The 11,751-nt window shown below is 43.7% G+C and overlaps 1 long non-coding RNA gene across 1 annotated transcript; it reads right to left on the minus strand.

Moving 5' to 3' along the window:
* Positions 1 to 5,990: 5,990 nt before the first annotated feature.
* Positions 5,991 to 6,959, minus strand: LOC120432984. The gene is made up of 2 exons (XR_005608242.1): positions 6,649 to 6,959; positions 5,991 to 6,078 (listed from the first exon to the last, which is right to left on the minus strand). It is a non-coding gene; the product is annotated as an uncharacterized LOC120432984 (long non-coding RNA).
* Between the last annotated feature and the right edge of the window lie 4,792 nt (positions 6,960 to 11,751).

Consider the following 11,751-nt stretch of genomic DNA (forward strand, 5'->3'; position numbering starts at 1 on the left):
GCAACTAATCTCAGCAACACCAACAGGAAGTCAGGTGACCAAAAGGAGGTCACAGGCAAGCGATCCAGGGACACTCAAATGGCCACTATTTATACTAGCGCCCCTAATGCGCCAGGCTGAAAGTGGGTTGGACCGAGGGATACCATTCATCCTGCCACAATCTACCCCTCCTTTTTGCATCGTCGCCCGACGATGGATTACAAAGACACCCAAGTTAATCCCAAGGCCTAAAAATGCAGAGACAGCATGTACCCTAAGCTCAAAAATAGAGTTTGCAGCCCTTGTGCCACCTCCCCGTTGGTCTTGGGAGATGATGGATGTTTGAATGCTGGCCAGCCGTGGACCGGGTGGTTCTTCGCGCAACCAGATTTCTTGTATCAGAACTTGTAGAGGGAGCAGGAAGAGAGCTAGATGGAACTGGTGCTGCACTCGGAGTAACTGTACAAGTGGCTGGAACATCGGAAGTTCGATCTTCTGGTGGGAGCAACAACTCAGAGCTACTTGGAATCACTGCCACTGGGCTGTAAGATGGTGAAACATTTACTTGAGGAGCTCCTATGCTCAGGAATAACAGGTCACTGTCACTTGATGAGTCATGTTCTGGCTCTGCGGATGATATTTCTGGTCCATGTGGGCTACCGCACGGAGCAGGCCCTTCTGATGGTGTAGGTGCCATTACCACAGCCTTCAGCAAGGTACGATGAACATGCTTCACACTGCTAGGATCATCTGCAGGTGCAATGGTATATACTGCCCCACCTCCTTTAGGTGCCTTCAGGATTCTATATACCGCTGGTTTCCATCGATCTTGGATTTTATATCTCCCTCTTCCACTCAAATCGGCGCAGGAACACCAACTGCCCGTCGTTCAATGGCGCCTCTTTCACATTTTTATCATGGTGCCTCTTTCTGCGGTCGGCAGCCAGTTGCAGTCGTTCCTTGGCTCCTTCATGTACAACCTGTAGCCGGGCTTTATGCTCCTGAATCCACTCGTGCACATCTCCACTGATGGGGTCCGGTACTCTGCCCAACAGAAAGTCCACTGGCAACCTGGGTTCTTGGCCAAACATCAATAAGAATGGAGTTTCCCCAGTAGCCTGATGGGGAGTGGTATTATAACAGTAGAGTAACTGGGGCAAACATACATTCCAGTCTCTTTTTCTGGATACTGGCAGGGTCCGCAACAAATTGTGCAAAGTCCTATTAAAACGTTCGCACTGACCATTTCCAGCCGGATGATAAGGAGTAGTATGGGACTTCTCAATACCATAAAACTTGCAGAGCTGCTGGATCAGGGAGCTTTCAAAGTTACGACCCTGATCGGAATGAATACGGGCAGGTACACCAAACTTCGAAAACCACTCAGTCACGAGAACCTGGGCCACTGTAGCAGCACATTGGTCACGAGTGGGGACAGCCAATGTATACTTGCTGAAAACATCAGTCATTACCAAGACGTTCTCCAGCCCATTCCGGGTGGGTTCAAGCAGGGTGTAATCAATGGCCAAGATTTCATTTGGTCGAGAAGCCAACAAATGTCCCATGAAACTTTGAGCTGCTGGTTGGGTGTCTTTTGCAACTTGGCAACGTTCACATCTCTGACACCAGCGAGCTACCTCAGCAGACATACCTGGCCAGTAGCACCGTGAGCGAAGAAGTGCTAGGGTCCTTTCCACACCTTGATGGCCGTGCTCCTGATGAACATGAGTCAGCACCTGCTCAATTAGTGCACTCGGCAGCAAAAGCTGAAGTACCACCTCAGCACCGTCAGGCGATGAACCTGACGATACAGAACTCCATCCCTTTCAATCAGGCGATCCCATTGTCGTAGCAGCACCAGAGCAGGTGGGGCAAGCTGCTGCCGCTCCTCAAAGCTGGGTCGCTGCTTCCGTCTCCAGAACACCAAGATCTCTTTTATCACTGGGTCGACCTGTTGGAGGGTATGAAGATCAGGAGTAGTGAGATGGGGCAAAACTGTAATGGCAGCTTGTGATACCTCAGCTGGTCCCAGCCGCAAAGCTTGTTGAAGAGGTTCGGGCAAGGCTGTACCAGGAACCATGGCTTTAATTTCCTGAGGATCGGGTGGATGCTGGCGAGATAAAGCGTCTGCATTCTTATTACTCCTTCCTGACCTGTACTTTAAGTCGAAGTCAAACGAAGCGAGCTGAGCTGCCCAGCGCTGTTCAGTAGCCCCAAGTTTAGCAGAAGACAAGTGACTAAGAGGATTGTTGTCGGTGTAAACAATACACTTGTGGCCCAACAAGTACTCTCTAAACTTCTCAGTCATGGCCCACTTAGTGCCAAAACTCCAGCTTCATAGAGCTACAGTTTAGCATATTGCGCTCAGTAGGCCTCAAGCCCCTACTGGCATAGGCTATTGGCCTCACCTTACCTCCCTGCTCCTGGGAGAGCACTGCCCCTAGGCCGCCATGGCTGGCATCCACTTCTAAAATAAAAGGCAAAGAGAAATCTGCATAAGCAAGCACTGGTGCTGTCGTCAGTTTAGTCTTTAGTGCCTCAAAACTTTGAGCACACTCTGCAGTCCAGTTCTCCGCTACACCATGCTCTGACCTCTTCTTTGATTTTCTGCCTCCCAACTCTGCCACCAGTCTATGCAGAGGTGCCGCCAACTTGGCAAAACCCTCTACAAAAGCGGCGATAATAGCTGGCAAACCCAAGAAAGGAGCGTAGTTCGAAACAGTCTTAGGAGGCTGCCAGTTAGCCACCACTTCCACCTTGCTAGGGTCGGTGGAGACGCCTGATCGGAGATGGCGTGGCCCAAGTAGCGAACCTCCCGCTGGAAAAAGGCACATTTGGCAAGCTTTGCTTTCAAGCCCTCCTGCTGAAGCCGACCTAGCACCACATCCAGCCGCTCAAGATGTTGCTGTACTGTTGATGAGAAGATTACAATGTCATCAAGATAGAGAAGCAGAGACTGGCACTGTTGATCACCGAAAAGGCGTTGCATTAGTCTCTGGAAGGTGCTAGGGGCATTACAGAGCCCAAATGGCATTCGGTTCCACTCAAATAAGCCGAAAAGGAGTACAGAAGGCAGTCTTGGGCTTATCCTCTTCCGTAACTGGGACCTGATTGTAGCCACTTGCTAAATCCATGGTGGAAAACCAACGGGCACCAGTCAGCGCATCTAGGGATTCTTCAATGCGCGGCAGGGGGAATGCATCTTTCCTTGTCTTGTTGTTCAATTGCCGATAATCAACACACATGCGTGGGCTGCCATCCTTTTTCTTAACGAGCACGATGGGAGAAGCATAGGGGCTGCTACTCTCTCTAATCACCTTGGCCCCTAGTAACTGATTAATATGCTCTTTCACAACCTCATACTCTGAAGGGGATGCGCCTATAACGCTGCCGCACGGGATATCATCTAAGAGCGGAATGTCATGGGAGATCAAGTTAGTGCAACCCAAATCAGTGTCATGAGCAGAAAAGACCGAGCTGTATTTGTCAAGGAGAGACCTCACCTGTCCCTGTTCCTCTGCTGACAGTTTAGACAAATCAATTCCTTCCATCTGATCCTGCACAGTAGGAGTGGCAGTGTGAGATGCCATTGTGGCTATGTTGGGGGTATTTCTGTCACACCAGCAGGCAAACTGACCACATGAACATCTTCCAGGGTCCCTATAACGGTCCTGGGATGAAGCAAGACTGCCGTGGTCCCTACATTAACAACTGGTATGTATGCAGTACCTCTAACCACTCGAACCAATGCAGGGACGCTAAAAGTCCAGCAGGCAAGTTAACATCATTAGGTTCAAATAACACGGTGGCACCTGAATATTGCTCAGAACAGGTGGCGGCCACTATTTTCATTACACCACCCGAATGCAACATGCTCGCTTACCTCTCACTCTCACATGGCCAGACAAATCCAGTGGGGCTCTTATACTAACATCATGGCACTTTTGCAGCGCATGCACAAGGGGTTTAGGGGCCTCTGTGACAGAGCCCAAACTAAACAATGCTTCACCATGTTGCCCAAAAAGCTCGTGGTAACACTTCCGAATGACATTCATCCCCAATACACCCGGAACCGTGGAAGGTCCTGCACCTGGAGGATCTTTAACGATCAACACGCCACACTGTGGAAGAAACTTATCACAGAGCTCTACACTTAGCTCGATATAGCCAAGGTAGGGAATGGACAAACCATTAGCCGCTTTAAGCTGCAACCAATGACAAGCTTTGAGGCGCTCTTGACCCCAGGACTCAAAATGCTGGCGGAAAAAGCTTTCAGTAATGGTAGAGACCATGGACCCCGTATCAACCAAACAAGGTACCTTTATACCGCCCATGTCCACATCTATATGCGGACAGGATGAAATTAATTTGGAGACTGCCTCTGGACCATTAGAAACAACCCTTGAGCCAATAGACACCCCACCCGAACTGTGGCTCGGCAATACGGAGGGTGCTAGTTTTCCAAGCCGTATTTAAAGGAGAGTGCCTGCGATTATGCAGAGGAGCCTGCGAAGGAGGCCGGGAGCGAGGAACACGTTCCCCATCACACTCCCGAGCAAAATGTCCAGGTTGCTGACAACGTCGGCATATAATGGAATCGCTCCGTCCTGAGCGAGACATTCGATGGGGGCCCTGCAATTGAGCAATGCTCTGAGTGAGCTGATTAAGTTGCTCCTGCTGGCGCTTTAACAATTCCTTCATCTCACTCATCTCAGACAAATGGGTGGGCTGGGCTATTCCTGAAGGACCGCTATGGACCCCATACTGAATCCCATAGACAGAAGGAACAGAACTGCTTCTATGTCAACGCCACTAGGCAACCCTTCACGTTCCCACCTAATAGCTTCCCCTCTAATCTCCAGCAATGTCAGTGTTGGCTGCCTCCTTACTAGCTGCTTTAACTCCCGCCGCAAGGTACTGTCTAAGACCTGTTCAACAAATTGATCTCTTAATAAAACATCAGCATTAGGCATGCCATTGGGGCACTCAATTTAACTTTCTCCATAAGACCCAGGAGAGCGAGGAAAACTCTTGCAGTGTCTCACTTTCCTGCTGTTTTCTAGAGAAGAAAGCTTCCTGCAATGCTACATAGGAGTCTGAACAGCCATAAAGTTCTTGCAATATAGTGATTATCTTAGCGGGATCCGACCTCTCTGCACTAGAGCGATATTTGATCTCCTCACGTGCTTCCCCTTCCAGGTGGTCAAACAGGAAAAATGCTTTATCAGCCAAAGACAAATGACGTGCTCTAGCACAACCTTCTATTTCCTCCAACCATTCATTCAACCCTATACCTGATTTTCCTCTAAACATAGGGCATTTTCTGTCACGGGCACAAAAACTAGTCTCTCTGCTACAGAGACACCAGCAGTTGGGGGTTAACAGATGATGCAGTCAAAGTAGAAGGTGTAGCACTAGTACCTGACCCAACAGCCCTCTCCTGACGCAGCCTCTCATTGTCTGCTTTCAGCTGCGCGATCAAGTCCCTGAGTTCCTGTAACTCTTCCTCCATCTCTGTAACACAGCTGTGGAATCCCACACCAAAGTAGCTGCTGCTTTGCTTTTATCCTGTACAAAATAAATTTAAACAGTTTACGTTACACCAGATAATAAAAAAAAATAAAAAGGAACACACGTCTCTGTTTTTAAAAGAGTATATCCTGTCGACAAACGCCAAGTTTGTGGCAGCACGAGGTGGAAATAAAGTAATTACTCTTCACAGTTTTAAAAAGACAACGCCACCCTGGGAATTTCACCCAGAGAATACTGGAGGTAACACTAATCACTACGAAGGCAGTTAGGTTTGTTATACTCAAGACAGAGACGAGGTTCAATGATAAAATAAATTGACAATTTATTAATTAAAACAACATTTAAAAGCACAGTGATAAATATCAGTGTAAAAATATACAAAAAAAGGTATTCAGAGCTGAGGCTTACCAGTGGAGGGCAGGGATGCCACACACAAACTCAAAAAAAAAAAATACCAAGACACAAGTGCAGCACACTCACACTAATAAATTAAACAAGGCAGGTGTGTACACTCAGAGGATCCCACCACCAAGGCACCCTAGTCTCCTCCACGTCAGCACTCCGCATCTGAATAAAAGAAACAAAGGAAATTTTAATATATTACAACAAAACTAATATATAGCGCTGGGGATAACCCAACTGCAAGACCACACTGGTGATCTGCAGCTAGAAAAGGGCCTCCCACCAGTGGCGTAACAAAAATCAAACTACAAATCAAACAGTAAAACATACAATCTGGGTAAAACTCTAAAATATGGAGCAAACGGAATCGCCGTAGTGCTCCGACTTGCCGTCTGCACGGCTATAAGTTAATTATCCAGTCAGTTAATCAATATGCGCGCCGGCCGACCCGCGTGGCATGCATATGGCCGTTGTCACGCCGACGTCCACTTTAAAGGCTGGCAGCAGCAAAGAAACTTCGCAGCCGGAACAGACAGTAAAAGTAAAGTAAAACAAAGCAAAGGATCACAGCACAGCAAAGCAAAGCAAAGCAAAGCAAAGCAAAGCAAAGCAGCAGCACTTCAGTTCACGTAGCTTGGCGCAAAACTCAGGCCCGCACTTCCTGCAAAGCATAATAAATAATTACTATAAAAGAACAACAGAAGGCAGAGAGCGTGACAGAAGTTGATTACGTACCAAGTAAGCCGTGTCATAAAACGTAAGCAGAATGGCTCAGAGGAGGCTTCTACAGCTACGACCTACAAACAATAGCTGTTTACCATCAAGCAAAGTAATATATACACTACAATGAGTAAACACCTACCAGCTGCGATGGAGGCTTCAGAAAAGTAACCCGCAACTAATCTCAGCAACACCAACAGGAAGTCAGGTGACCAAAAAGGAGGTCACAGGCAAGCGATCCAGGGACACTCAAATGGCCACTATTTATACTAGCGCCCCCTAATGCGCCAGGCTGAAAGTGGGTTGGACCGAGGGATACCATTCATCCTGCCACACTTACAATTGACCCCCTTAAATACTCTTTCTCATTATTGGATTCACCTGTGTATGTAGGTCAGGGGTCACTGAGCTTACCAAGACAATTTGAGTTCCAATAATTAGTTCTAAAGGTTTTGGAATCAATAAAATGACAACAGTGCCCACATTTATGCACCTGCCTGATTTTGTTTAAACAATTATTGCACACTTTCTGTAAATCCAATAAACTTCATTTCACTTCTCAAATATCACTGTGTGTCTCCTATATGATATATTTAACTGACATGTTTTATTGTAACAACCAATGATTTATACAGGAAATAATGACTATTAACAAGGTTGCCCAAACTTTTGCATCCCACTGTACACCAGAGCACCTCCCACAGGATGGGGCATGGTCACATGCCTTCTCAGAGTCCACAAAGGACATGTGGCCTGCTTGGACAAACTCCCATGCAACCTGAAATATACTCGAGAGCATAAAGAGCATAAAGAGCATAAAGAGCAGGTCCATTGTGCACCAGCACATCTAAAACGACCATATCCCTCCTGAATCCAAGGTTTGACCAATGGACTGTCCTGAGTGAAAATTCTGTATAGTTCACCAAAACACTCTCACGTATTTATGCCACTTGTCAACCACCAGAATTAAGTTATGTTTTATCAGGTTTTACAACTGACAAATAACTACTAAGAGCAAATGTAATAGTTAAACAAATCACCCTTAAAGGTCGTCAATTTAATTCAGTTTTTATTTACATAATCCCACATCACAACACAAGTCTGCTCATGGTGATTTATATTGTTAGGTCGACCCTACAATAATAAATGGATGTCGTAAAGTTCTAAAAGTTACCATGTAATAAATAGTAGAATTTTTAAAAAACAAATTTGTATATCATAAAATTAGATTATAAATGAACCCAAATGATTTTGCCTCTGTAGACATCATTATGAAGCAATCAGGATGCCATTAAATGGTTTTAAGATTTTAAACCATTTGCCTGGGAATGAGTTTTCAAGGAAATTAATAAACTTCAAAATCATTTAGTCAAATTCTGCATTTTTAATCATAAATATCCAGGGGGAGAAAAAACACCACTGAATGTTGCAAAGGATCTTCTCTGAGACTCATTTCTGTGCTTATATGCTTGTCCTGCTAGACCTCAATGTAACCTACTGTACTACTGACCACAATATTTTATTACAGAGATTATAGCACACTGTAGGTATTACAGGTTCTGCACCACAGTGATCTAAATGATATGTTTGTAATAGACTCCAACTGTTCATTTGTAAATGAACAAATACAGACACAACACCAATTTTTGAAGTAAACATATTTCTAAAGGCGGGATTGATGTCCAATTCTCTCCAGATGTTGGTAACAACCCAGCCGATCTACATATGCAAACAAATCAAATTATAGATGTCCACAAAATAAGTTATGTGTAATTATGAGAAATGACACTGTTCATTTAATATTTGATCAATTTAAAGTTTTTGTTGGTGACGACAGCTTCTAGATGCCTCCTGTATGGAGAAACTAGTAGCATTGATCAGGTTGGATTTTGTCCGATTCTTCCACACAATCAGTATTCAAATCCTGACGGTTTCATCGACCCCTTCTATATATTCTGATCTTTAGCTCATGCCATAGATTTTCATTTGTATCCAGGTCACCTGATTGGCTGGGTCATTCTATTTGCTGCATTTCTCTGAAACCAACTGAGTTTCCTTGAACATGTGTCTGGGATCATTTTCTTACAGAAAAATCCACCCTCACTTCATCTTTATCGTCTTTATCATCCTGGTAGATGGCAGCAGATTTTTATCAACGTCCTTCTTTCAAAGTTATAAAGTGTGCCAGTGCCATATGGTGAAAAATAGCCCCACACCGTGTTGTTCCCACCTCCAAACTTCACTGTTGTTATGGTGTTTTTTGGGAGATATGCAGTGTCTTTTGACCTGCAAAATTCATGTGTATTATAGCATTAAATCTGTGCCTCATCTGACCAGACTTATATTCTCACAGTATTTTGCAGCTTAGTCTAAATGTTGTTTAGCACACGTTAAATGTGCTTCAACATGCTTTTTCTTCAGCAATGGAGACTTAAGTGGTGAGCGTGCATGCAGGTCATGGCAGTTGCATTATTTATTGTTTTCTTCGAAACAGTTGTTACCTGCCGATTCCAGATCTTTCCCTAGCTCTCTCCATAAGTGGTCCTTGGCTCTTGGACAACTCTTCTGATAATTCCTGTTTCTGTCTGAAATCAGTGCTGCAAAGGTCTTGAGAGAGCTCACTGATTTTAGCCATCGTGAGATGTTTCTTCTGTAACACCTTGGTAATGACAAACCATCAGCTGGGACTGACATGTGTATGTCATCATGGCTGTGGATCTTGACATAAGTGGAAAGTATAAGGTGGCAGTAGCAAGATTCCCTGTACAGAAGAAAGCAGGCAAAACCGAAACAATTCAAAAAGAGTCAGAAAATCAAAGGAGGTTTTCAGTCTTCATACACATCTGATCCATTATTGTCTCTCTAATCTTGTAGGGCCTCGAAGATGACTTGTGAGTTAGCGCGATATAAATTGAAATGTTTCTTGTTTAAGGTTTATGATAAAGTCTGATTACCAGTACAGATAACTATAAATCACATGAGCCACAATAATAGACACAGAGATAGTTGAGTTAGTGTAAATCGGGCTTTCATAGCTGGGTTGAACTGTATGAACAGCATTCAGAACTGCTGAAAATCATTTATACTATATTGAATTAAAATCCTTCACTTTCTCCTATTCATAAAGAGGAGAATAAAATCTGTCAGAGAGCTCCAAAACAACCTTTTAAATCTTCTGACTTAAGTAACAGACTAGCACTGCTCTATTCTTAATTATACTTTTTCAGAGCTACTATTATGGTGACAGAGAAAAAGGAGGCCTTCTTTATATAAACTGTAGAGGCCTCTGCAACTTTTCTTTTCAGGTTTTGGGTAGAAGCACAATTGAAGGATTTTTCTTTTTGTCTTCCCCTGTAATCCAAAAATGTTACTCCTTGTAGTTTGTGAAACAGGACACCAAGGACGAGCAAAGAAAGACAGCATGTGTCAACTCCAGGCTCATTGCAGACTTTTAATTAGGACCACCTTTTAAGAGGAGAGCACACCTAATAAACTAATAGGGAGGTAATTAGTCAGTGACGGACAGTGCCAGTGAAACCATCCAGCTAATGAGCTGACATTTGGATACAGCGCTAAGCCCTGATTGCCTGAAAGCATAGTGTGAATTATATTTACAAGACCTAAGTGTCAGGTTAAGGCTGTGTGCAGGCAGGAGTGGTGGTAAGGAGGACCCAAAGTGCAGACGCTCGGAGGCAAAAGTGTATTTCAAAAACTCAGCTTTAATGCTGGATGGCAAAAAGTAACAAAAACCCCAAAAACACAAAATAAACTTACATGAACAGGCAAATGGAACACACAGCAAAATGAACAGTAGATCACGACACGGACATAGAGAAACACAGGGCTTAAATACACAGAGGGAGCAATCAGGGAATGAGTAACAGGAGGGAAACACAGCTGGGGCAAATCAGAACTGACGAGACAAGGAAGCGTAAACTGAACACACTGAGATAAGACAGAGACCATCAAAGTAAAACAGGAAGCACATAACACAGACCGAACAAAAGACACAGACTCACATGCAGGCACTACACCAGAGGGAACAGAGACGTGGGACCAGGGCAGACAGACACTGACTGGACGTGGGGATACAGCAGACAAGGGAGACAGCAACTAAGGATCACACCGAGACATAAACCAAAAGACAGAACTCAAAAAACCCCCAGAAATGATACATCATATAATAAACTCAAAAACCTCTGGGTCAACGACCCAGGCATCCTAACACTAAGAGCTGTGAGAGTCACCTTGATAAGATGCAATCGCACGAAAAGTTTTACATTTTTCTGCTAACTGACAAATGACACTAACACACCAAGATTTCTTTCTTTTAATTTCTGCTGTCTCCTTTAAGGGTCATCACACTGGATCCTTCACCCTGTCGTCATATTTTGTCCACACCAATACTCTGCATGTCCTCCTCTGTGGTCTTCTTCTTTTCCTCATACCTAGATGCTCTCTTCAACATCCTTTGTCCAATATAAAATAATATATTTTAAAAAACGATCCGTCTATCTCACAATCTCATTATTTTATAGCACATTTTTGTTTAGATATACTACAGGCTTTAAAACATTAATTTGCAGGATGAACTGAAGATAGAAAATGACAATGATAAAGAGGATGCTTCGTATAGTTATACATCACTTTCATCCCTCTCTCCTTGTGTGTCTTTAGCATGTTGTTGGTACATAACTGATATGATATACATACATAAATGATATGACTGTATGTGTACAAATGTGAATTTCTGCCTCCAGCAGCCAATAAATAAAAAAAACTTACTTTTGAAAACTGACTTCATGGCATGAATTTTAAAGCTGCAGACTGTTTACTACATGTCAGGCTTGAATTTCAGACTTGCTATTAAGTATTAAAATATGTATTGTTCACCACACAATAATTTATCATGAATATTTCTAAAATATACCTATGATTAAAAGATTAGGAAGTAACTATAACATATGTTAAGCATCATTAACACCTGTAATAATGAGTTCACACTTCTTAGCAAAAAAGGACTTAAATATTTATAACAGATGTTCTCATAAATCTTGTCAAAAAATATATATATTTTTAAAAAATAACCTGATGAATGGATTAAAATTTTCACCCTAC

Source organism: Oreochromis aureus, linkage group 15, assembly GCF_013358895.1.
Source record: "Oreochromis aureus strain Israel breed Guangdong linkage group 15, ZZ_aureus, whole genome shotgun sequence".
Classification (NCBI taxonomy): Eukaryota; Metazoa; Chordata; class Actinopteri; order Cichliformes; family Cichlidae; genus Oreochromis; species Oreochromis aureus.